The following is a 27,800-nucleotide window of genomic DNA, read 5'->3' as shown; positions in this document are numbered from 1 at the left end:
TGGTGACCATGAAAAGATGACAAACTACATTTTACATCAATTATTTACATGGACTGATAGGATTAATGGATCAACAGGTATTAAACAGTTTACATTAGTTGATGCTTTTGGTTTGCTTGGGTCTTTATGGGTTAAGCCTTGAAGCAATTTTAATAACAATTTCTGTCCTGATTTTAATTTAGATCCAACAGTGTATGTATGTACATGAATGTCACAACCTGCATTTTTTAACACCAAAATGCTAAAACAAACAGCATCAGTTAAGTGTTTGTAATAGTATAACGGCTAACAAAACTAATTAAATGTAACTTGAAACAGCTTTTTCACATTATGTTTCCATGAATCACCCCAAATATACTGCAGCAGTGTTGGATATTTGGTGCTTTCAGGCTCTCACTAACAAACAAATGGCTACTTGTCAAATAGAAATAGCTCTTGCGGCCATAAACTCTGCAGACATGGTGCGCATTTAGCAAAGTTAAACCCTGTGTATTTGTCTCATACACTACAGTAAAAAACTTTAACATTATCTTCTCAGTTGGTTGTTTTTTTTTCTTTCTTGTACCTGGTGCTGGTTGTGTTTTATTTCACTGCATAGTGTTTTACACAGTACTGTTGTGTGATTGATTTGTAGCCTCAGTCCCTGTAGTCCTTTGAGACATACTGTACTCTTGATGAATGGCAACATAAAGAAACTTGCCTTAACATTCTTTTTTGCAAGATGGGTGAAATTAATGAATTAAAGGAAAAAAAATTGCGGTCAGTGATACATTAAGTACACTGAAAACATATTAAGTATCAAACTGTTAGGGTTTACACATGAAATTACATTATTAATGCTGCAAAATATAGTGGTTCAAAAGTGAAATGCTGCAGCAGTAAATCACAGATGCATGAAATATAATATAAATTAAAAAAAAAAAAAAAACTTACAAGTGTTTGAGTCAGGGGTGTCAAACATACAGCCCATGGTCCAAAACTGGCTCCAAACTGGTCGGATGAATTTGTGAAGTGCAAAAGTGATACTAAATATATTAACAGTCAGTTAGTTCAGGGGTCACATACAGTCCAATTGAATCTCTTAATAATCTAGAAATAATGGAAACTCCAAATTTTTCTCTTTGTTTTAGCTTTGTTTCAAACTCCACAATTTTGACAAATTTATGCCTGTTACTAAACGTTTTGTCCATTTGTAGATCTACTGTAATGCACATGTATAAATGATAAGTTGAGGCATAATATTGTACTTGCACTTATTTTTCTTCAGGTTATTCACATTTTTTTGTGAAAGGATAGTTTGTACATGTAAACAGTTTCATGTAATTTTACTTTTTTACACTAAAACAAAGACAACAAGTGGTGCCAGGCTCAACAAACTCTGCCCCCTTGCATGTATTGTAGCTTATTTTGGCATTGATCCAGCTGATGTCATCACGTCTATACGTGTGCTGATGTCAGCATATCATTTGCCTCTGTATATGTGCCAAGTTTGAAGTAAATTGAAACAAAATTGTTTTTATAGACATTTGAAATTTCACCCATTATAAGTAAATGGAAGAGGAAAAAAGATGTAAAAATTCATTGAAAATTTTAAATTTGACCTACTTTTCCCAAAATGTAACCACATCTATTCTGGGTCACTGGCAATCTAAAGTCAATGAGGTATGAATTCAGATAATAGTTTTGCTGCTACAGACATTTGAAACTTCACCCATTATAAGTTAATGGGGATTTTTTTTTTTAAATTCATAAAAAATTTGAACTTTTTGTTCAAAGTGATTTTTATTAAATATCAAGTCACAGAAAAGCATAATAGTCATTGTTTTTTTTTTGTCTGTTTTTAACCCAAACCCAAGAACATCCCCACCCTGTTGCACCAAAAACAAAAAAAAAAAAAAACAAAAAAAATGACAATAGTAATAATAATAAATGAATAGGGAATGCAGATATTAGTCACAGACTCATATTAATAAAACTACTGTGGAATAAGTGAGGGATCTACCTCTTTTATATGATTCAGAACAGGTTGCCAGGTACTGAAAAACTTATTGGCACATCCTCTTATAGAATTAAATAAATAAATAAATAAATAAATAACAAATCTATTCTGGGTCACTGGCAATCCATAAACCCAGTTTGGTATGAATTCAACCTGTAGTTTTGCTGCTAGAAAGTTAAAAAAGAAACAAACAAACCGAACCAAAAACAATACCCCTTGTCTCCCCTTCGGGGGGCAGGGTAATACTTTGGAGTTGTCATTATTTACAGGTTATTGTTATTATTTTACTGGACTGACCCACTTGACATCAAATTGGTATGTGTATGTACGTGGCTCCTGAACTAAAATGAATTAGAGTTTAAAATCCCTGGTTTAAACTAAAAAGAAAAGGACAATTTGTCTCAAGCAGCTGCTGCACAGATAAGTATTATGTCCAATTGTGTCTAATGCCACAACGAAATCAGTTCTGATGAGGAGACTATGTTTTATCCGATGTCTTCTCTGGAAGTTGAGCAGCTTGTCTTTAACTTTCTCTGTTATTCTTCGACAGCTTTGCACTAAAAGAACAATGATAGAAAATGTTCACTCTGAAACCTCGGCCAAAAAGACTGGAGTGTAGGAAATGCACACACGGTCACTGCTACAAATCACACCTTTGAGAGCAGAGGGTTTGCTGTTGAAAATGCTTAATGCAAAGTTACATTTACATCTGTGGAGAGCTGCGGTGCTGCCAGGAAGGACAATGGGCCAGACAGATCCGTGGCCCAACGCCCAGAACTGTGCGGCTCGGTCCCTGGGCTCACACCGCCCGTCCCACCCCGGCTGCTACTGTAGCCCCCATCTCCACTTCACACCGCCTAATTGTCTTGTTTGTTGTTTGCACAGTGTGTGTGTTTCTACAGAATGTGTGTATTACCAATAGACTTTATCGGACACCGTGTAAAGATTCACGTCATGTCAGAGTTTTTCGATGTTTCACTCCTGCAGAACCTCATTAATTTGTGTTAATGTGTGGGTTATGTAATGCTAGCGCATTACTGATCCATCTGCGATTACAGTGAGGTGCAATCACAGATGGATACTGTCATCTGCTGGATCTGTGCACAGTGACGCCAAACTGTCAGCTTTGTTTACAAACTGATTTATTGGATCAATGCTTTTTTTCAGCCACTTTAACCCTTTTAGCAAGAATGATATGTGTGAACACATTTACCACCAGAGGAGAGAAACATGTCCTCATTTAGGACAAATAGATAATCTGCCCATAGTGGCACAGACTACTGAATAGAATAGAATAGAATAGAATAGAATAGAATAGAATAGAATAGAATAGAATAGAATAGAAATTTTACTGCATCACAGTATAGACTAGAACAGAACAGAACAGAATAGAATAGAATAGAATAGAATTTTTACTGCATCATAGAACAGAATAGAATAGAATAGAATAGAATAGAATAGAATAGAATAGAATAGAATAGAATAGAATAGAATAGAATAGAAGGGAAATTTTACTGCATCATAGAATAGAATAGAATAGAATAGAATAGAATAGAATAGAATAGAATACAATAGATATGTATTGCATCTTAATAGAATAGAATAGAATAGAATAGAATAGAATAGAATAGAATAGAATAGAATAGAATAGAATAGAATAGAAATTTTACTGCATCATAGTATAGACTAGACTAGAATAGAATAGAATAGAATTTTTACTGCATCATAGAATAGAATAGAATAGAATAGAATAGAATAGAATAGATATGTATTGCATCTTAATAGAATAGAATAGAATAGAATAGAATAGAATAGAATAGAATAGAAATTTTACTGCATCACAGCATAGACTAGAACAGAACAGAACAGAATAGAATAGAATAGAATAGAATAGAATAGAATAGAATTTTTACTGCATCATAGAACAGAATAGAATAGAATAGATATGTATTGCATCTTAATAGAATAGAATAGAATAGAATAGAAGGGAAATTTTACTGCATCATAGAATAGAAAAGAATAGAATAAAATAGAACAGAATAGAAATTTTACTGCATCATAGAATAGAATAGAATAGAATAGAATAGAATAGAATAGAAGGGAAATTTTACTGCATCTTAATAGAATACAACAGAGTAGAATAGAAGGAAAATGTTACTACATCATAGAATAGAATAGAACAGAATAGAATAGAAATGTATAGCATTTAAGAACAGAACCGAATAGATATTTATTGTATCTTAATAGAATAGAATAGAATAGAATAGAATAGAATAGAATAGAATAGAATAGAATAGAAATGCAGTTTTTAAAACAAACACATAATACAAATACATGTTACACTATGCATTAAAAGCACCTCTTACCACAAAGTCACATCAGTCAGGTTCTTGAGTTGAAAGTATTTATGGAAAGAAAATTGCTGTAAATTGCCGTTCACACAATTTATGTTCACTGTTGAAGTTGACAGTTCACAGTCAAGTAAAAGACATGTCATTTCCTTTTGAAACAGGAGAAAACTTGAGAACTGTCGACCTCGCCAAAGCCATGTGAAATTAGAGGTGTAAAAGATATAAAAAGACTAAAATGATGAATGATAGAAGAAGAAGAAAACACTATGAAATAGAAGCTTTCAGGCACATACAGTAAATAGACAGTCGTGTGTGTGTGTGTGTGTGTGTGTGTGTGTGTGTTGACCATTTAAACTGTTATTTTCATGTATCAGTCAGCTGGTGTCAGTGTGCTGCTGGAGCTAACACTTCATGTCAGTCTAAGAAACAATTGTTGATGCTATTGTGATATCCCTGATGTTGTGTCATTCTGTCAAAGTGCATTTAATCCAATATTATTTTAATGAAGGAAAAGTCAGTAAAAATATAGACATCAGGACAATTTCTGATGTATATGCATGCAGGACCAATGGATTTAACAGCTCATTTGTCTCAATGTGACTGGAAATGAAACTAGTCCCTAAAAACAGGACATGGGGGCTCAAAAGTCAAACCAGATGTAGACTAATGTTATGAAGCAAATTTGGAAGCACTTTGGGTCTATTTAAAAAATTTACTGAGATAAAAGAGAAACTATTTTTCAGATAAAACACATATATATATAATTTTTAACAAAAATCTGCATGTAACAGTAAAAAGGACATGAAAGTTACGCACTACTATTTTTTTAATATCTTTTTTATTCTCTCACAGGTACATTTTGGGAACCAAACTAATTATTCAAGGCAGTGTTTCACAAAAATGACCGCTGTTGCAAAATCACTGGCGATATATGTGTTAAAATGGGCAGGTTCTGCATGTAACGCCAGTGGACACGATGGGTTACATACAAAACCTGGAATGAGACTGCCAATTCATGAAAAACCTGCATGTCTGGATTAGAAAAACCACTAGGATCATCAAATTTAACACAGTGTCTTTATTTATAGCGTTACATAAGACCAATTCAAGCCATGTTTTCCAGATCAAATCCACTGACATCTAGGTAGTGTTTCCTGTCCCAATTTTAGTCCTATTTTTGGCCCCAGTATTTTATTAAAAATTCATTAATTTTGGGATGGCTCAGAGCAAGAGTATGATTTTTTTGCATTCATCTGAGGTCATCATTAGCAACATCCTGGGGGGAAATATGTCTAAACTTCTCTTTTATTATTGGGTCTAAAAAAAGTTGGAGAAGTGCCAGGAACCAAAATGAACCCAGTTTCATAGAAGCACCCAAATGTTACTTATTTATGTTACTTCATATTGTTGTTTGTGCTGAATATTGGTTTGCACGTCACATAGATATGTTGGCTGAACTAACATTTTGCCTTTAGAGATAGTAAAGTTTTCTTGACATGACTACTTCAGTAAATTAGGCTTCTGTGAACACTTCCAACCTTAAAAAAAATCGTGACCCAGTGCATTAAAATACAGTGATTCACTCCTACCAGGTTTCAGTGTCAGTATAAGCTTTTGTCCATTTGTAAACATGTATATTTTGACTTGCATTTGTATCCATGACTTATTAAACATTATGCGCATCCTGTTCTGAACAGAGCTGTGCCAAGAGAGCTGCACATCCACATCCAATGATGTAGAGGTTTCCCGGTTGAAGACAGATTCTGAGTTGCAGCTCTCTTGGTACTTTCATTAGGGAGCCCTGTTAGACCGGGTCCTTCAGTCTGCACTGCATCACAACCCTGGCAGGGGATAGATAGCCATAAATATGAGCAGGAATACTGAGCACCTACAAATAACGGCGTCTCATTTGGTCTGTAACCGCTGTAAGCAACATTACACTCCATCCAGCAATTACCTGTTTTATTCCAAAGGCATAGCAGAGCACAATTCACTTTAATTTATATTTATTTGGCTTTTTAACAAGGGTGTGCCTGTGCATTCACTGACACTGAATCACTATCTGGTCTCTGTGAGTCTGTTACTGCAGGACTACAGGGGAGCTAATCAAACCGTGCTGCCCACCCAATTTGGATGGATCACGGGAAGGGAACAATGGAATAATTCATGGACCCCTAAGAGCATGTGACTGTCCAAGGTGAAAACGAAACGAATGGCCTTTTATTACAGCCCAGATTATTTATTAATCCTCCATATGACTCCATTTGTTCAATAATTAAGTCTATGAACCATTAAAGCTAGCTTTACTTCTTTTTTTTTTTTTTAATGTATAAAACTCAGTCTGATTTCCTCATTGTGTTATTCATTATTGCAAAGTGAGAAAGCTCTCAGGGGAAGAAAAACATTTAGCCTATAATTGTTCCAGTCAAATGGAAAAGAAAAAACACAGCTCAGATATAACACCTTACATAATTATAGATCTGTTGCATTTGTTCTTTGGGCTTGCAATAATTGAGTTAGTGATTTTATCAGTGCAAGTTTATATCACTGCTGTAATTGCTGTAAAAAATTGAATAATAGTATTAAGATTTATTAGAACAAATGACATGCTTCTGTGCTACCTTATGCATTTCAGGTTGTGAGAAACATAGGAAAACCAATCTCCCTAAATTAGAAAAATAACTGCTGACAACCCTTTTCATATTTGGCAGTTTCTCATGAATTTTGCACTAACAAGCGCAGAAAAAAACATGAGGCTTTCCGAAGCTGTTTATCACAGTGTTTTTCCACTGTGGCCACAGGGATGCCAGTACATGCTCCAAGATGTTCTAGATGACAGCCTGTTCCTTTCTTAATGACTTTGTTTCAATAAACTACACATGTAGATGAGAAAACTGTCCTGTCTTTGTTAGGATGACTTCATTTTCACATGCATCACAGGTAACTTTATGCATAATTTATAAAGCACATGATGATTAAATGAAAAATACACTGATACAATGAAAAACACTCATATCTAGTCATGGATCTAAGAAAGTACGACTGATTTAAGTGGGAGGAAACACAGGGTATAATGCAGTGGTTCCCACCCTTTTTTTTTTTTTTTTACTCGTGACCCCATTTTAACATCACAAACTTCTGGTGATCCCAGACATTCAAAACAGAGACTTTTTTTTTTTTTGCTAAAATTAATTAGTTTTTGATCATATAATAGTTTGCTATACTATGTTGCAAAAAACCCCATCAATTTTAGATGACATTTAGTCTATATAATGTATATTATTATGGACAGAAGCAGAAAAGCCAGGTGTAGATTACTGCACAAAGTGAGAATTTTATTCTACTTGGTCAGTCCAGCTTGGATTTACAAGGCTGACAATTAATACTGAACAAACAATAACTCAAACTATGAATTATGAAAGAGCTGCAGCATCTGAAACTGACCACAACGAACATTTGAAAGATAAACAGTACCACAGTGCTTCAGTTTCAGCTTCAGTTTGTCATATCTTTTATGTATTGGGATTGTCTCTCTCAACTCACAATATATTTTTTATTAGTAAGTTTTTATTTTTATCAATTACAAGAAATTTCAGGCGACCCCAGATGGGGTCCCGATCCCAAGGTTGAAAAACACTGGTATAGCGTTTCAAAGTCAGGTTAAATAATGCAGTGATGAAAAATTGTCTATCAGTCAATTTGATAATTATGACAATAAATGTTCAATGTTTCTTCCTAATTTAAAGGTTGGCTTTTGCTCCTGAATAACATTATTTGTAGTCTTAAATGATGATACAAGATAAAAAATAATGTAACAAAACATAACAAGATGAAACCACAACTCTATCTGACTTTGTGCTTATTTTGTTCATTGGCTTTTATACATAGATAAGAAAATCTTCAGAAAATGCATGATTGATAAAGACAAGTTCAACAACTATCACTGGCCAACCATAATGATTTCTCAATTCTTTATAATAGACTTAAATTCCATGCTGGCACTGAGATGGCAGCCACCTCATACTTTATCTCAGCAACAATGGATCAATTACTTTCTAGATATAATTATGATGGAGAGGTCAGTGGACCAGATGCATACAGCCGGTCGAAAAACCCTTAGTATGTGGGATGTTGTTTACATTATGATTAAAGAAAGAGTGGAACATAATTGTCAATGACTGTCCTGATCGCCTATCTGTTTATATCTGTAAATTATATTCATTTTCATCCATATATGTGTATTTGGTTTTATTAGTGGTTTTCATATTTTGAGATCCAGGTTGGGTTAGTATGGGGTCGCCGTTGGTTCAGGGGGGTTGTTATACATTGTGTGTCACAAAATCTTGTATCAAAAAATGTTAATTCTTTCTATTTTTGTATTGTACTTTGGGAGATTCACAATGAAAACAAATACAAAATTGAACAGAAAAGGCTTAAATTCCTCCGAAATAAGAAGTTCTGAATGTTTTAGGTGCGTGTCACTCACTCACTCACTCTAAAGAAGGGGCAGCGTATTGAGACCAACTACGTTCTGAATCTGGGAACCACTATTTGTTGGATGTTTTGAGAGCTCAGATCTTACTGCTTTTTGGTTTTTACACATGTAGGCACAGAGATAAAAATGGGAGCAGCCCCAGGGATGGAGGGAGATGTATAAATATTCAAAGTAAATAAGATGAGTGCAATCTGAGTTCTTCTTCAACAAGACGGAAAAGATAGTTATCTGTGGTACGAACATGAACAACTGACAAACAACTGATCATTTAACACAAGGAGATCCTTTTCATCATTATACTGTTGGTAAAACTGAAACATCTATATATGATTTAGCTTACAATGTAAACAAATTAAACCCTAAACTGGAGGTATAAACTCATTTTAGTTCAGGGGTCACATACAGCCCAATATGATGTCAATGGGTCAGACAGTAAATTAATAACACAATAACCTAGAAATAACACAAACTACAGACTTTTTTTAAAGTGAAAAAAGTCAAATTACATTATCACTGTAAAAAAAAGATTTTGGGGTTTGATAAATACAAACTATGGAAATCAGTTACATTTTAAACAGTAATAGTTAGCCAGTGAGATCTATTATAAGAGATAAGACAAGACAAGACAAGACAAGACAAGATAAGATAAGATAAGATAAGATAAGATAAGATAAGATAAGACTTTATTGATCCCACCATGGGGAAATGTAACAGTTTACAGCAGTAATATGCAACACACCAGTGCAAAAGAAAGGCAGGTAGAAAGAAATGTTCTGAAAAGTCTAAAAATGTAAGTGTAAAATTTTAATTATGACTGGTTAAATTCAACATGCACCACCTATTTGTTAACAGTAACTATTGCTACTTAAAATAATATAATAAAATCTATCCCACAATATTGTGATATGTTGGAGGAGTAGCTGGGGGGAGTTTCCCAGCATGCACTGGGACAAACTATTTGGGACAGTTTTTATGTGTTTCACAGTGTTGTGAGTTGATATGAAGTGTTGTTCTTTTTATATAGCAGAGTTATGGTGTGTGTTATCCTTTTTATGATTTTTTTTTTTTTTTTTTTGAATGAATATTTCTATGAGTTGCATATTCTTACACCATGAGTTAAGTTGCTCCTTTGTTTCACCTCTGTAATGGTGGTCCATACAGGCATGGTTATAAAGAAAACTCACATTCGACATCTTAATTTCTGATTCCTCACATTAGGGTTTGGGGTTGAATAATGTATACCTCGTTTCTCTGACAGCTTTTTAAGTAAAATTAACCTTCCGTGACTAAGTAATGGTTAATTAGTTACACTGATTAATTGCTAATAATAACACTTAAATAGATGAACATATTCCTATTAACAATTAAGAGTTAATATTACTGTTAGTTATATTAATGTTAAGTGGATTTTACCTAATTTCTTTTAGTGTGTTACAGCTGTTAAATTTAGTTACATTTTACTCAAAATATGGGGTAAAATCTACTCAATTAAATGAGTGCAAATTGTTACTTACACTTTCATTGAGTAGATTCTAAAGGTTTGTTTTTACAGCGTATGTTTACATCGACAATCTATCATGTGAATGTGAACAACATGAACAACCATCAAGAACCTTTACTTAAGAAAAATTTGTACAATTTTAACAATATTATGTCTCTGCATATTATTTACACATGTGCATTCCATCTTACAGATCACAGTGGACCTACAAAAGCACAAAACTGTTATGAACAGGCATAATATTGTTAAAATTGCACTTAGTTCTTATGAGACACTTCAGGTTGTTCAAATTTTTCTAGTGAGAGGACAGCTTGTAAAGGTAAATATTTTCATATAATTTAACTTGTTTACACTAAAACAAAGACAAAAATTTGTAGTTGTCATTATTTATAGGTTATTATGATAATATTTTACTAGTCCAACCAATTTGAGATCAAATTGCAGAGTATTTGGTCCCTGTACTAAAATGATTTTGACAACCCTTAATTGTTAAAATCTCAGTGAAATTTTTTGCATTTCACAAATTCACCCCATGGGCTGGATTGGACCCTTTGGTGGGCAGGGTTTGGGTCCACTATCCATATATTTGACACCCAGGCCTATAGACAAAAGAAAACTGTAAACCTAATGATATTTATTTATATTTCCCGATCCAACATGTGATCTGCAGAGCTGTAAATAGAATGAATGGCTTTTTTGATTTGTCTTTATTTTTGATTTTGCACTTTTTTGCGCTTGTGTGCTTTTGCTTTGCTGCTGTAAATCTGGAATTTTACCTTGTGGGACTAATAAAGGCATATCTTATCTTATCTTTTATTATCTTATGTTATCTTTTATTATCTTACCTTTTATTATCTTATCTTATCTTTTATTATCTCTTATTATCTTATTTCAATCTAAAATTACATAATTATAAATATGATTATTGTTTTATCCTCCAGTCCTTTGTGGTTGTCCCCAAACAAAGACCAGATATTTACTCAGGAGCACGGACTATAGATCAGGGGTGTCAAACTCATTTTCATTCAGGGGCCACATTCAGCCTAATATGATATAAAGTGGGCCAGACCATTAAAATAATATAAATAATAAGATAAGAACTTTTGAATGAAAAAAGTAAATTCTGTCACAATGAAAATGTTTACATCTACGAATTGTACTTGAACATGAACAAATATGAACAACCTGAAAATTCTTTAGTAAAATAAGTACAATGTTAACAATATTACGCCTTAGTTTATCATTTATACACGTGAATCACAACTTAGAGATGAGTGGATCGACAAATACACAAAATATTAAATAACAGGCAGAATACTATTAAAATTCCACATACTTCTCTTAAGACATTTCAGATATTCATATTTTTTCGTAAAAGACTAGTCTGTAAATGTCAACATTTTTGTGTAATTTTATTTTTTTTACACTAAAACAAAGAGACAAATCTACAGTTTTCATTTATAGGTTATTATGGTAGTATTATACTGGTCTGATCCACTTTAGACTGAAATGACCTAAAATGATTTTAACATCCTTGATTATTAATATCTTAGTGTAATTTCTTCATTTCACAAATTCATCCCAGGGGCCGGATTGAACCCTTTGGCGGGCCGGATTTGGCCCCCGGGCCACATGTTTGACACCTGTGCTATAGATCTACCACTGCAGACACTTAATCTGTCAAATGTAACATCTGCACCAAACACCTTCACCAGATGAAAAACACAATGACTTTACACCTGAAAAAAGGGAATTAAACTCCATCCTGATCTTGTCTAATGCTGTTTTGGGGTATTTGTTAAAATCCCAACTGTCACTCCAACACCGGGTACACGTCTCTATGGCTCTGCTGTTGTTGTTGTTGTTGTTGTTGTTGTTGTTGTTGTTGTTGTTGGTTGAGACTTTTGGCACTCCCAGTGGATCAACAAACCGCGGCTTTGGAGATGGATGCAGAAGGAGCGGCTCTCCTCATTCATTACTGGGGGAGCGCAAGGCAACTGATTAGACTGGTGAATCAATAACGGCAATCAGCACGGTAATGATAAACATATAAAGAAAAGCGATTCCAATGAACAACTCCGAATTACCCGAGGGATGATCGGCGGTAATCTCTAAACGCGGAACAGTACATAAACGTCAGGAGCGAGTCGTGCGCCCGTGATTGAACTTTGTGCGTCCATGCGTCTCTTTGGATGTAATTTCTGGTGCAGAACTTGGTTGGACTCATTAGGTCCGTTCAGTCAAACTCACACTGAAACTGAAACAGCAGAAGCAGCAGTGAAGCCAAAGAAGCACTAGTCGGCGCCTTAAGAATGAAATGTGATGCTCTAAGGTGGCATCACAATCTCAACACTCTGCACTCAAAAGATTTCCAAGAAACTGGGTTTGTTTAACTCAACGCACCCCTGGAAATGTCTCTTATAATCCCTCAACCTCCCTATAAATATCAAACACAAGGAGCCACACAATGACGCACAGTGATGATTCCGACGCATCCAAGCATTCACTTTATTTGCGTTATTGCGCCCGTAACCGAGACGCTCCAGTGCGTTATATAGCTCCAAATAATTTCTTGAGTGTTGTCCTCGCATCGTGCTCCACTTTGCATTCTCCACTTACTCAACCTAGAATGTACAGATACCAAAAACTGAGCCAGATGACGACAGCAGGGCCGCCTCTGAGGAAGGTGCGATGAAAACCGAGAAAAGCGCACTTTTAGATCCACAGACGCATCATTTCTCACTACAGTGCGTCTCATCCTTTGGCTACTGGTGACGATTGATAAAACTTACAATGACTTCTAGAGCAGACCTTGTGGTGCAACCTGGAAGCGTCAATCTTCTTTTTGGCTTATTCCCAATGAAAGTTTCATTAGGTTCGACCTCGGGGTTAACTTATTGATCTGCTTTTAACATGCAGCTGATTTCGATGTAATTTTTTTTTCTTCCCTGCATCGATTTTACGCAGCCAGTTCCATTCTGCTAAATTTCGCTGTGGAATGTATTGCCGGTACTGTCAAAGCTTTCCATTGGTTATAGGGGGTCTAATTTGTAGCGCTTGAAGACACGGGGAGGAGGAAAAAAAAAAAAAAAGGAGAGAGATCATTTCCAATCCTCCACGGCGGGAGGGAAAATTTGGACAGACAAACAGAAGAAGCCGGCGAGAAAGAAGAAGCAGCGGAAGAAAAGTATAGGAAAATCTCTGCAACCCCTGGAGTCTCATCCATTCAGCACCACTGGTACTGGACAGCGTCTGGTGACAAACAGGAGATGCGTTCACGGACTGGAAATAGGAGTGATTTCCAACATTTATGAATTAATTCCGGCATTTTGACAAACCCCCACACGTGTGTTGCTGTTTTTTGTGTGCGTGGAGGGGTTGGCAAGCCGCGTTCCAACAACAGGCGAGTCCAGAGCTTGACTGGAGCTGGAGCTGGCAAACAAAGACGCAGGAAGAAGAGGGTAAAAAAAAAAAAAAAAAAAACTGGACGGCGTCGAACATTGCAGAAGTTCCTTTTTCCCACCACAGACTAACTTAAAAGATCAGGATTTAAAGGTGAGAGTGTTTCTTTTCTTTAACGCTGTCATATTATGGGATAAAATGGGTTGAGGAGTGTGCAGATGGGCATGTACTGGAGTTGCGCTGCTGTTCTGTCTGTGAGAGTATGCTGCACAAATATGACAGTAGTCTGCTTTATTATTAGGTTACTTGGAGGCATGTTGGGTGTGCTTTGGCGTCAAATAATAAGAACTGGTTGTGCTCATGATGCTTATGAGAGGGGAAAAAAAGTAGGAACAATCCACGTCCCGTCTTGATATTCGCTCATACTGACTTTAAAGAAACTATTTACGCGTGAAAATTTGTGTGTTATTTCAATAATGTGTGTTGGGGGGCCGTGGTTTGATCACACTCAACAGATGAATCACTTTTTTTTTTTTTTTTTTTTTGGTGAAAGGCTTTTTGAGCAGGCATGAGGCTGATGTGTTTCATGGAGCTGATGGGGGGAGACTTGGCAACACAATGAGCCCCTTCATCGGCGTCTATCTATGGGCGCCCCTTCTGCAAGCCCCTCTCTCTCTCTCTCTCTCTCTCTTTCTCTTTCTCTCTCTCTCCTTTCCGCTCCCCTGGCTGGCTGTTGTGACTCACATTAAGCAAAGGAATAGGTTTCACAAATGCACACATGAAGACGGGCCATTGTAAACTAATGCAAATCAATTAAGACGGTGGATATAGGCTGCGTAGGCGACGTCCTTTAGAAGCAATGAAACCAGAAATTTGATCCCGGGTTCTTTTTTTTTTTATGTCAGTGAATGAATTGGTGGCAATCCATCTTTGCATTTAATCAGAGACATGACGCCCTGGTGGGTCATACAGCTCAGTGACGCCTCACTTCATTATGCATCCAGTGTCACAGAATGCACTAATTGCTGTTCTTTTTTTTTTTTTTTTTTTTTAGGTTGATTATAAGACTATTAGACACAACAGACTTTTGTTTCAGTTCATTTAACCATTTCTTTCCTAAGAATACACTGTAAATGTGCACCCCTTGACAGAAAGAGTGGAAAATAAACACTTTCTTTGGAGAGTTTCTATCATTGTTATCATAAGACACATTATTTTAGATGCTTCTGGATTTGCTGTGCCAGACAGAGGTGCACAGGTCTTGCTCTAGTTCTTCTTTTAGCTGTTTTTTTCTTTTACAGCAGTCTGATTTTTCCACTTTATAACCCTCCCGATCTCCCAAGTTTACCATCCACATCTACTTAAAACGCCTCACTGGATTTCAATTAGGAGAATTACCTAACGGAGGTGGTACTCCTCAAATCCAAAGCATCATGTGTAATGCAAAAATAAGAAATAAAAAATTAACAAAAAATAAAAACCAAATGAGCAGAGAATAATTGAAACTCTTGTATCGTTGGTTAAAATAAACCACTTTCTCCTGAAACATTTCACAGTTGTAATCACAGCTACTAAATATTTAATTTAAGCAGCATTTTGCGTCTGAAAAACCAGGCAAATCGATCTTTTCAAGCCCTAAAACAAGTGCTTTGCTGCAATAACACCTATTCCTGTTTGTATTCCAACCTCCATGTCTACATTCATTTTGCTTTTATTGGCTCTCACAGACTCACTGAATCTGTGTAGTGCAAATTCTATCCCAGTCTTTTCCCTTTAGGCTAGAACACAGTGAAATGTATCAGTATCTGTATCAGTCATGGTATGTATGTATATGTGATTATGTAGGGAGAAAAAGATTAGATTTCTCCACCTTTGCTGGACCTCATTATTGTATATATGCCATTATTAAATCAACCCTTTCTATGGAGGGGGTTCCTTATTGTTTTAGCTGTAACAAAGCGATCATTTTACGTTATAGAGAGGTCAAAGCAGACATATTATTCTGTCTGTCAATACAAATTCCTTTCACCCATCATATTACAATGGTCATATTTCTCCATGGCATGTTTGTATTCCACTCTTTTTGCTATTAGATGTTATTTTTAAATCAGAGCTTTAACTGTACTTACGTCGTGATTGTGCAGCTTTTCAACTTCAGATGAAGGTGCTTTGCAGTGCACTTCAGGAATAAAACAGAGGTTTCACTAAACTGTCTGAAAGAATCCAAGAAACAGAAAAATCTGTGACGACAACCCTCCATTCCAAAAATGATCCCCTTTTGTGGTGGTCCCTCGAGGCTGCCTGTCCACCCCCCCACACACACACACACTTCCCTCCTTCCCCCTCCAGAAAATCCACCAATTAAATGACTCAGTTTGGTTTTGGTTATTGAGGTTAGAGTTCAGGCCATAGTTCATTTTAGGACCTGCCAATCCAAGATGCAATTTGTGTTTAGCCTGGATGGAGGTGCTGCCCCGGAGGCCCATTTCTGGAAAAGAAACAATTACAGCAAATTTTATTGTTGACAGTTGGCTGAAAAATGCTGGCTTCACAAAACCCTTTAAGTGTCTGATTATGTGAGATTCTCTTAAAGCAAAGCCTAGTATTCGGAATTTTCTGATCATTAACAACTCTCTCCCAGAAACACGAACTGTCTCATTAAGATGCAAAGCTTGGAAAAGACCCAGTAAACAGAGTAAAAGAGTGACTGTCAGCACAAAGCCGGTTACTTTTGACCTTTACATCCAAATGAGTTTGCTCATACTGTAATCTGTTCCCAACCTGATAATGTCCCGCTTTTCGCCCGGAAAAATCAGTGTATGTTTACTGTCTTTTTCTGTGTCTTCTCTAATTCATTTCCCGAGCTGCTGTGAGTTAGGGTGACATTAGAGGAATGGGGTGGGATGAATTATCCTCCTCCGTCGACGTCTCTTCCTTTTCTTTTCAGACCGAGCTGAAAGCCAGAACAGACGTCAGCACTGAAATTCACGGGCATTCAGCAGTGGAGACAGACAGACAGGCAGGCAAGCAGACAGACAGACAGACAGACAGGCAGGCAGGCAGGCAGGCAGGCAGTGTTCACAGTTGTTTTTTTTCCCTGTGTGTTGGAGGAGCTTTAGATATGTGTTGTTTCCTGTCGTTGCTTCATGATCATAGCGTCCACATGCAGAATCACCTCCTCTGCTGCTCCTCCTGGCTCTCCATCTGTTCATCAGGGGTCCGTCTGTGTGGCCTTGCTGCACTGACCACAGTCTGATGATCTCCAAAACAACAGCAGATCCTTTCTACACTCTTGACACAATCCTATTTTCCAAACTGCTGATTCTCCTTCCTGGCAATCCTTTAACAAGCTTTTCGTTTTTTTTTTTGTTTTTTTGTTTTTTTTACAGCTTAATCATTTCTGCCATATGTGTCTTTGGGTAAAATTGTTTTCATCGAAAGGCTGCAGAGTGTGGCAGTTTTCGCTTTAATGTCTTCTTGGGAGGAAGTTTTAAAGTGCATATGCTCTCGTGCATAAGAACCAGAGTGCAAATGAAGTCTGGAAGTGCAGAGTCAGTGCATGGGTGCTGCAGCACGCCTACAGGTTGAGGATCTTCATTAGAGGACTGTTGACGCTAATCAGAGATGACATTCACTGACACTCCACTTAATTTACAAGATTACAATGCAAACAATGAAGCAAATAATCTTTCCATCTCAAGAAGATAGTTCCTCATAAAAATGACATTTGACAAATTGTTGAATTCATCATTACCATCAGCAAGGAAGGCCTGTGATTGTGTTTACTTGTTATGCAAAAATGACTACACCCACTTTAATGAAACCTGGTGGAAGGATAAGACCAAGGCTGAATACATGAGCATCCAAAAAAAAAAAAAAAAAATGGGCTGAGTCTGGAATTTTTTTATCACTTTCTCAAGCGTTAAGAGATAGGGCGTTGATTGAATTACAGGAGTGTGGGGCCTTGGTGGAGGTGTGCTCTCGCTGGGTGCCCTTGCAGTTCTTTGAAAAGGCGATAAGGCGACAAGCTCTCCTCAGCAAAATATGGTTTTAATTATCATTTTCAAATGATGCTTGGATTTGTCGCTCTTAACAGGCCAAATGTATTTCAATAAAATGAAAAATTAGTGGACACACGAAGTAAATACACATATTAAAACTGATATAGTATAAAATTAATTAGTAGGAAATGACCTATACTGCATTTCCATATAGGGGTTTGATTCACTATGTAATTAGTTTGTTAATTTTACTAATTATTATTGGATTGAATAGTAATTAAACAATGTTTCTCCATCAAAAAACCTAGTTAAAGCAACAATGACCAGTGATGAATTTCATTGAAAGTGTCTCTTTCCCTTTTTTCCCCATCAATCCACTTTCCAAAAATGCAGGAAAGATTAATATTTTTTCTATCTTCTGTATTTAAGGCTGATTGAGATATTGCTTAAGGCCTTTTTTATGTGCATGAGTGCTCTGTAAGTGGTTAGAAAACAAAGTTTGGTCTGGTTTTATAAGCTTATCAGTCTAATTTCTATACCTGATAATTGCTTCTTTTCATTTTAAATTTTGCTGTGCATGTTCCGTTAGAAACCACAATTATGTCCCCATCACTGATTGATCCATTTGCAAACACAGAAACACCCAAACCATCCTGGATGACCATCACAGGCTGACTAAATCAGGTTTTTTTTATTTAACATTTGAGAGGTTATTGTTTTTCCACATCCAGATATAATGCAGTGTGTCATGTGTAGAGTGTACCTTAAAACTGCATTTGGTTTTAGATAGATTTAAAATGTTACGCTGATTCTTGTCGTTATATAGGAATACTCCAGCGTACCTCAAATGCACATTACACACAGGTCATGCGTGCATGTATAATTCAACATATTGCCTCTTCATGTTTCCATATGTGGTATGAAGGGTTGTGATGCCTCTCAGTGGGTCATGTCTCAAAAGGTAAAAGCTTTGTATTGACTTGCAACCTTGTGCGCTGATGCTGACATTTACTGTCCTTCATTTTCTCTGCATAATGCTTTCCAAAAGACTCCTCCATTCTGTATTTTTCATTTATATTCACAATGTGTGCATTTCCTTATCCTATATTCATATGTGCGAGCATATCTTAAAGAGACGAACCCACCCCACAGCGCTTTAAAAATGAAATCTTTATGTAATCACACATCACAGCCACAAACTCCAAAAGAAACTGTTATTGCTTCTTTTTCGTCTCCGGTCACATGTGAACTTAGCAAAAATAATTTACATATAAGAACACAGATGTAGTTTTGCAGCTTATTTAAAAAGGACGTGATAATATGAGGCAATGACACTGGGATGATGAAAATATTAGCTGATAAGACTGACTGAATGAATCTACTCAGCAGTAGTATGCCATGAACTACATGACTCTTGATAAGACAAGTAAAAGTGAAATGTTCTACATAGGTCTACAGCAGAAAATCGTAAAAATGAGTGGAAAAAATATCCCTACTCTTCCCATCATGCATGACTTCAGGGCCAGTTCCTTTTAGCTGCAACAGACCACTCCAGATTAGTTCTTGTTCTGCACACCAGTGCCTGGCAGAAATCTATTGCCAGCAGCAATGGGAAGGCACAGCCGAGTTCCTAAATCCTGCAGTCAACAGCCACCCAGCTCTCTGTGCACTGTTCCTGGCCCTGATTACAATTTGTGTGCCACAGTGGTTGGCTCAAAAGACAGGGCCACATGGAAATATTCAATTACATGTGCAGCTGGATGTGATGCGTGAGTTTACTGCAGAGACACAGAAAACTGTAAATTAATATAAAGCTATACGCCACCATTCAAAACATATTCTAAACAGTTTTTTATGATGTGAAAGGTTGTAAAAGCAAAGACACTCATTGCAAATCCTGTACAAACAATGTGAACCAGTGCTGTAATCTTATTTTGCTTCAGCGTCTCCACCAGTACATATAGATCCACTACTCAGATCAAATTTTCTCATTAGCCTGCCAGTGCTTTGAAGAAAAGATGAATGCAAGAAGCTTTCATCCTGCACTGAGTTTAAACACCAATATAGGTATCACTATTGGCAGACACTGGGCATGATTAATTGCAATCCCGTGCCTTCTTGTTTTGCACGGGTCCACAATCGAACATGAACAAAGTCAGAATGGAAGCGTAGGATCAGTATGAGGAAGTATAGTGACATTGCTTCCAAATCCAGTTCCTTCATTGACTATGCAGGGATAAATGCAAGTTACCTGACATCATTGTTTATACTGAGCACAAATTAAGTGAAATTAACCCATAAAGACCCAGTGCTATTTTTGTGGCAGTTCCCAAATGAATTTTTCTCTATTTCTACTTTTCTTAGCTGATTTATCACCAATTTTTTCCTATAATATTATCCTATGTACCATACTTTCTGGACAATAAGCCACACCCACAATTCACGCTGTCGTTTCCAATGTCCCACCATCGATTCATTGATGCCAAGCTTACGTGCAGCAGCTCTATTTCCTTCATCGACAGCCGGATTGAAACATAAATTAGCCGCATCATTGTTTGAGCCGCGGGTTCACAGCGTGTGAAAAAAGTAACAGTTTATAGACCAGAAATTACAGTATTTAAAATTTTTTGATGTAAATCATGCTTTTTCCTATATTTAATAAACAGATCAAATAGATGTTCGTGAAAACTCAATTGTCAAAAGTCAGTTGAAAGTTAATTATATCAAAACAGAGAAAAATGAAGAAAAGTTACGTTGTTAAAAAAGACATTGCTAACTGAATGTAAAAACAAGTGTCTCCATCCACTGTCATTGATCCAACTCCATGGGTTTTACTGGTGAATCAATGTTGTAGAAGATGACAGTGTTTCCACAGTAGCTACAGCGCCTTTGAATGTCCAAATGGGTCATATCTGATGACCATGAAAAGATGACAAACTGCATTTTACACAAATTATTTACATGTATTGATAGGATTAATGGATCAACAGGTATTAAACAGTTTAGATCAGTAGATGGTTTTGGTTTAAGGCAGGGGTGTCAAACTCATTTTAGTTCAGGGGCCACGTTAAGCCAAATTTGATCTGAAGTGGGCTGGACCAGTGAAATAATAACATGGAAATATATAAATAATGTCAACTCCAAACTTTACTTTGTGTTTTAGAGTGAAAAAAGTAAAATTATGTGATGAAAATGTTTACATCTACCAACTATCCTTTAAAACAATGTGAATAACATGAACAAACTGAAATTTCTTAAGAAAACTAAATGCAATTTTAACAATAATATGTCTCAGTTTACCATTTACAGATGTAAATTACAACTTAGAGATCCCAGTGGATCAACAAATACATAAAACATTTAATAACAGGTAGAATATTGGTAAACTTGTACTTCAGACATTTCAAAATGTTTTATATTTGTTCAGGTTAGTTGCATTTTTGTGAAATGATAGTTTGTTTAAGTGTAAATACAGTAAAATGACATGAAAATGTTTACATTTACAAAGAGAAAAATTTGGAGTTGTGAGTATTTATAGGTTATTATGATAGTATTTTACTGATCCGACCCACCTGAGATTAAACTGGCCTGTACGTAGAACTTGAACTAAAATGATTAATATCTTCAGTGTAGTTTTTGCAATCCACTAATTCATCCTAGGGGCCAGACTGGACCCTTTGGCGGGCTGCATTTGGCCCCCGGGCAAATGTTTGAGACCTCTGGTTTAAAGTAAATATGCTGTATAATTAATTAAAACTAAAACAAATGCATACAATTAAAGAAAATGTATAATGCAAACATGTTTGGTCTATTGTGGACTACTGTGCCTCTCAATAATATCCAGAGAATTGTGCTTAATGTTAATGGAAACATGTAAATGGAGACTGCCATTAGAGGCTTTAGTTGTCTCACATGGTTGTGTTGTTCTTTGTAATGAGCCTGTAGGGCTACTACTTGCACCACAGGTCCACTTAATGGTGTGCTGATCTGTTAGAGCCCATTACTCTAAGAATCCTTGTCATTGCCCTTGCCCTTTCTCAGTACTACACTTCAGCTCACCAGTAATGAGATGTCTGTATTTACACCCCGTCCTGATTTCTAATGCAGAGGCAGCGATATGGGATATCGTGTCTGCCACTTCCAGCTTTCATGTCTGACACCTGAAAGCAGGAAATTAAATCATGCGTACTCATACTGTTAACATGTACACACACAGAGTGGGCTCCTGTGGGCTGCTTCGACAAAACACTCACCATTGGTGGAAAATTGAAAATCGGCTATTTCTATTTCTTATAGTGTTATAAAATGCACTTATATACTTTGACTATAATGCGCAGTTGTAATCCAGTGTCACTGAGCCCTTCTCTCTCTTCTTTTATGCTTAAACGCATGTTAAAAATAGCTTTTGCTTATTTTTACATTAAAATCTCTCTCCGTTCTCCTGTAAAATATACTGCCGGGCTCATCTTGAACTCCAGAGGTTGCATAAATTTATCCAATTGAATATGATTTGAGTGACCTTGCCTGCCATATAAAGCAACACTGAGCTTTAGTTTGTGGATTACGTGGATGGTGGGAGGCTAAGAGAGCGGTATCCCTATAGAAGGTGTGTGTTGATTCTAAAAAATACGCTTTAAGTCCAATTTATTATTCAGTTTTTGCCCTAAGGAAAAAGGAGGTTGTGTGGGTGAAAGAAAACAGTCCTACACAGGCCCGCCTCCTACTATATTCACTTGAGTAGCCATTTCCCATAATAGTTAGTATGCCTGAAAAAGATATAGGCTGTGTTTGATATAGCCCACTACATACTATTAGTATAGTGATCTTGACCAACAGTATTTAGTAGTATGAGACAAATCTGAAAAATCTGCAGTGTACCAAGTTACCTGGATGTAGGGCTGCTCGATTATAGAAAAAAAAAGAAAAAATCACGATTATTTTAGCAATAATTGAAATCACGATTATTAAAAATGATTATTTGTTAACCTTAAAGTTGTTTATTTTTTTCTTGCAAAGCAATGTAAAATATACTCTTTAAACATAAATAAAGCTTTTAACCACTAAAACAAAGTATGTTCACTTTTGTACGAAACACAAAAATCTTTGAATGCAAACAAGTATACTGTAAATTCAAGTATGTTTCCTTTTGTAAATAAATAGTGCACTGTAATTAAACTGCTATAGACTTGCCATAGAACTGTAGCAATAAAAAAAAAAAAAAAACTCACATAAAGTGCAAATTATAAATTCAAGTATGTTCAATGTAGTATGAAACAGTAAATTCAGTGCCGTGCCGTGAGGTTTCAGTTAAGGCCTTCTGTATACATCAGCCATCTAGAATACACACATTAAGGTTATACGGGTTAGGTTAGGTTAGGTTAATACGGGAGTTGCAGCATAAAGAGATTCGGAGACTGAAGATTGCATTGCACAAAGTTGTTTTTATGCGTTTTAGTTTTCATAAGATTATGATACAGGTGGCGGTGGTTAAACTTTAGATGGTTGAAAAGGTTTGTTGCGTTACCGGTCGGTGCGGACACAACTATGAAACACTTTTTGCACGTGATGTGTTTTTGCTCTTCGTCTTCTTCATCAAACCCAAAGTGATTCCATACAATTGAATTTGACTTGCCTTTTTTGTTTACCAAGCACTTCTGCTGTGATTCTCCTGCCATTTTTCCAGACCGCTAGGTACAACTTTCCTCTTGGGGCGGACCTGCCGGCTAGCTGGCAGCAGTAGCTTAGAGGGGGGCGGGGCAGAGCAGCTCATGGTAGCTTGTGTGCGCGTGAATTAAAACAACTCAAAATTAATAATCGTTTTTTCTCGATTACATAATTTTTGTAATCGTTGCGTGTAATAATCGAAATCGTAATTGAATTTCGATTAATTGTACAGCCCTACCTGGATGTATACTGATTATTACCCCGCGCCCTGAAGGGGGAGGCAAGAGGTTTTGTTTTTGGTTTTATAGATTGCCAGTGACCCAGAATAGATCTGATTATGTTTTTGGAACAGAATTTTTAAAATCTTTTTTTCCCCATTTACTTATAATGGGCAACATTTCAAATGTCTGTAGCAGCAAAACTGTAAGTTGAATTCATACCAAATTTGGGTTTATAGATTGCCAGTGACACAAAATACATGTCACTACATTTTGGGAAATGTAGGTAAAAGTTAAAATTTTTTATGAATTTTTTAAATCTTTTTTTCCCCCATTTACTTAAGATTGGCAAAATTTCACATGTTTGTAGCAGCAAAATTGTTGGTTGAATTCATACAAAACTGGGTTTACAGATTGCCAGTGACCCATAATAGATGTGGTTACATTTTGGGAAAAGTACATCAAAGTTCAAAGTTTTAATGAATTTTTAAAATCTTTTTCCCCCATTTACTTATAATGGGCAACATTTCGAATGTCTGCAGCAGCAAAAATTGTAAGTTAAATTCATACCAAATTTGGGTTTATAGATTGCCAGTGATGCAGAATAGATGCCATTACATTTCGGGAAATGTAAGTAAAAGTTAAAATTTTGTATGAATTTTTAAAGTCTTTTTTTCCCCCATTTACTTATAATAGGCAAAATTTCACAAGTCTGTAGCAGCAGAACTATTGGTTGAATTCATACCAAACTGGGTTTATAGATTGCAAGTGATGCAGAATAGATGTGGTTACATTTTGGGAAAAGTACAACAAAGTTCAAATTTTTAATGAATTTTTTTAAAATCTTTTTTTTTTCCTATTTACTTATAATGGGCGGAATTCCAAACGTCTATAAAAACATCAATTTTGCTTCAATTTACTTCAAACTTGGCACATATATAGAGGCAAATGATATGCTGACATCAGCACACGTATAGACATGATGATATCAGCTGGACTGATGCCAAAATAAGCTACAATACGTGCGAGGGGCGGGGTTTGTTGTGCCTGGCACCTCTTGTTTTCTCAGTATTCTGGCTGATAGACTACTGTGGTCATCCTCTTTTTCTTTTATTAAATTACAGTTGGTGTGATTTGTGCACCGCCACCACCTGTTCTGCTGGAGTTTGGGCCAATCAATGAACATTAAAAATATGAATATACAATTTAAGAAACGTAGGCAAAAAGAGACCAGGTGCTGCAGGGAAGATGAGTGACTACATGTGTAAATGAATAGAATTGTCAAAATATAATGTGCTGTAATCCATTTGATGCACATGAATATCCATCCATCATCGTGGGGGTGGTGGAGGCCATACTGGCTACCTGTGGATGAAGGTGGGGTACACCCTGAATATGTTTGGCAGTTCACCACAGGGCTGACATATACAGATAAACAACTATTCACCCTCACATTCACACTATGGGGGATTTAGATTGACCAACTGCAAATGAATATATGTAGCGATATTAGCATGTATATTATTCTGATAAGCTTATGCAATGCCTAATTTATTTCCGTAATTTTTTGAGCACATTACACGGATAAACCTAGACGTGACCAACTAAAGCAACCCCAGATCATAACACTGCCCCCATTCAAGCTAATACTGTACGCACTAGGCATGATGGGTAATCTGGACTCATCAGACCACGTGACCTTTTTCCATTGAAACACAGTCCAATTTTCATGCTCCCTACCAAAATGATGGGACTGACTACAACAGCTGAAACATATTAATCATTGCAGTAATTGTCCAATGGGAAGATCTTACCAATTTCCTAGATTAAATAAAGTGGCAACTTTTTTTTTGGCTGTAGCTTGAAACTCTCAAACAAGCTAATCCTCCATAGAAACCATCAGTTATATGAACAATCTCATATGTATTCAATGCTTTCACTGAGTTTTACATAAAAATATATCATTAACATCTGCAAACTGCTGATTGGTAATTGTATGCATGATGATAAGCTTGGTGGTAATGTACACTGTAGAATATAGCATGTAGTATCCAGTCAAAATGGATCGTGTAGTGTGTTCCAAATGTAGTATCTATAAAATACCTGGATGTTGTACTGCATCTCCCATACTATATTGCAGTATGGGAGGCATTTTTATGTGTCTGCTCTGACCTACAATCTTCTGTACAATGGAAGACTTGCGTTGTGTTGTGTTGTCAAGGCAACATTACATGACACAAATCACACGCTTCTTCTTTTGTCTTCACTTTTCACACCGAGGACAGCAACAAATGTAGGGGTGACAGGGTCAGAGCTCAAGGCATGTATGATGTTCTGATGAAGTAATAAGTCTGAATTTTATTCACTGTATGCGACAGTATGGACTTTGAAAGGAAGGCGCTACTAAAGGTAAAAGAAAAAGCAAGCACTTGACATTCCTTTCATTGAAACGAAGAAAAACCTACATGCAGTAGTCTATGTAAATGAATAAAGATAGGACCACGGGTTCTGTAGTCCAACGCCATATTTAAAGACATTAGCTGACATTCGTTTGACCTATCAAGGTCACTCAAGGTCCAAGGTCATAGCACCAAATGAAAGCCCATATGTGACTTCCTATCTATAGCCAATTGTAATTATATCAATATCTTCAACTGTTTTCAAGTTATAGCACTTAGAAATTTGTCCCATTATAAACCAATGGGGATTTGGGCGATGCGATTTGGGTGGTGCAGCGGTTAGCACTCGTGCCTCACAGCAAGAAGGTCCTGGGTTTGATTCCAACACCAGTTGACGGGGGGTGGGACCTTTCTGTGTAGAGTTTGCATGTTCTCCCCGTGTCTGCGTGGGTTCTCTCCGGGTACTCCGGCTTCCTCCCACCATCCAAAGACATGCACTGATAGGTTGATGGGTTAATCTAAATTGCCCATAGGTGTGAATGTCTCTACATGTCAGCCCTGCAATGAACTGGCGAAATGTCCAGGGTGTACCCCGCCTTCGCCCCTATGTAGCTGGGATAGGCTCCAAGCGACCCCCGTGACCCTTGTGGGGATAAAGCGGGTTCAGAAAATGAATGAATGAATGAATATTTCAAAAATCACTATTTCTCAGTTCTTTGAACAAACTTGGTAAACCTTACCCCGAAAATGTTCCGTAACAAATATCAAGTCATTCTAACTGATGGTTTCAGAGAAGAAGATTCTAGAAAAATTGTTGACAGATGGACGACAACTGATACCAATAGCCCATTGGACCCTTCGGGCCGTTGGACCAAAAAAAAACAAAACGTATGCAGCTGCAACATTATTCCTATGTTTGCAAGCTTGCTTTTATCCTAACGTGTGGTATTTCCTCCAGATTTGCAAACAGACACAGACATGTCAAGCATACTGAATGAGGTGTTGTAAGCCGTATTTGTTTCCTGATCTGAGATACCTCAGACATCCCTGTCTGACTGACTCACGGTGTCCTGCCTTTGTTTACAACAGGACTGTAATGGGGGCTCTGTAGTCTTTCCTCGGTCAATACAAACACTATTCTCGACCCTTGCTGCTTCCTAACTTGGCTGCGTGAAGCACACACACTAAGACACACACTAAGACATGCACACACACAAGCAACGGCAGTGCTACAGCGCCTTAGGCTATGCTTCCCTGGATGTCTTATCCATGTAGAGAAATATTAGTACATGGCATGGAGTGCATTTGATATATTGGGACGTTCCACTAGATTTAGCTCCAGTGGCACCACCAACATTTTGTACTTTAGCCCCCGTGGATAAGAATATATGGAGTTTCAATCATTAAATAATAAATAAGCAGCACGTATTTAAAATGTTTGTGCATGTGAAGGTTTGATTACATTCAGTCACATCTGAATCCAGTGACGTATCAGCTTATTAAATCCAGATCAAATTTGAGGTGCTCTAATATTACACGAATACGACTAAAAACTGGAAATGCTCGATTTATGTCACTGCTTTCTTGCTTTGTATTCTGATTGGTGTCATGGTTGTCTCCCTGCTCTCTCTTCATACTGACCTCTCCTCTCGGCCCTGCAGCGTATAAATCCCAACTACTTTCTTGTTCTCGTTGCCAGACTGTCTATCTTACTTAATGCCACAGCGGCCCAGCTTTTCCTCCTTGTTTTTTGTTCATGTTTCAGTTTTC

At 36.7% G+C, this 27,800-nt stretch overlaps 1 protein-coding gene across 2 annotated transcripts in view; it reads left to right on the top strand.

Moving 5' to 3' along the window:
• The first annotated feature begins 13,043 nt into the window (after positions 1 to 13,043).
• The window catches only part of LOC115422873 (metabotropic glutamate receptor 4-like), a 277,054-nt gene continuing 262,297 nt past the window's right edge, over positions 13,044 to 27,800 (top strand). For both annotated transcript variants that reach the window (XM_030139485.1, XM_030139486.1), the window contains exon 1: positions 13,044 to 13,901. The gene's annotated coding sequence lies outside the window, so the exon portion shown is untranslated. The remainder of the gene's footprint in view (positions 13,902 to 27,800) is intronic.

This window comes from Sphaeramia orbicularis, chromosome 7, assembly GCF_902148855.1.
Source record: "Sphaeramia orbicularis chromosome 7, fSphaOr1.1, whole genome shotgun sequence".
In the NCBI taxonomy this organism is placed as follows: Eukaryota; Metazoa; Chordata; class Actinopteri; order Kurtiformes; family Apogonidae; genus Sphaeramia; species Sphaeramia orbicularis.
Note: the sequence above shows the minus strand (reverse complement) of the source record. Positions and strands in the feature narration are given on the sequence as shown.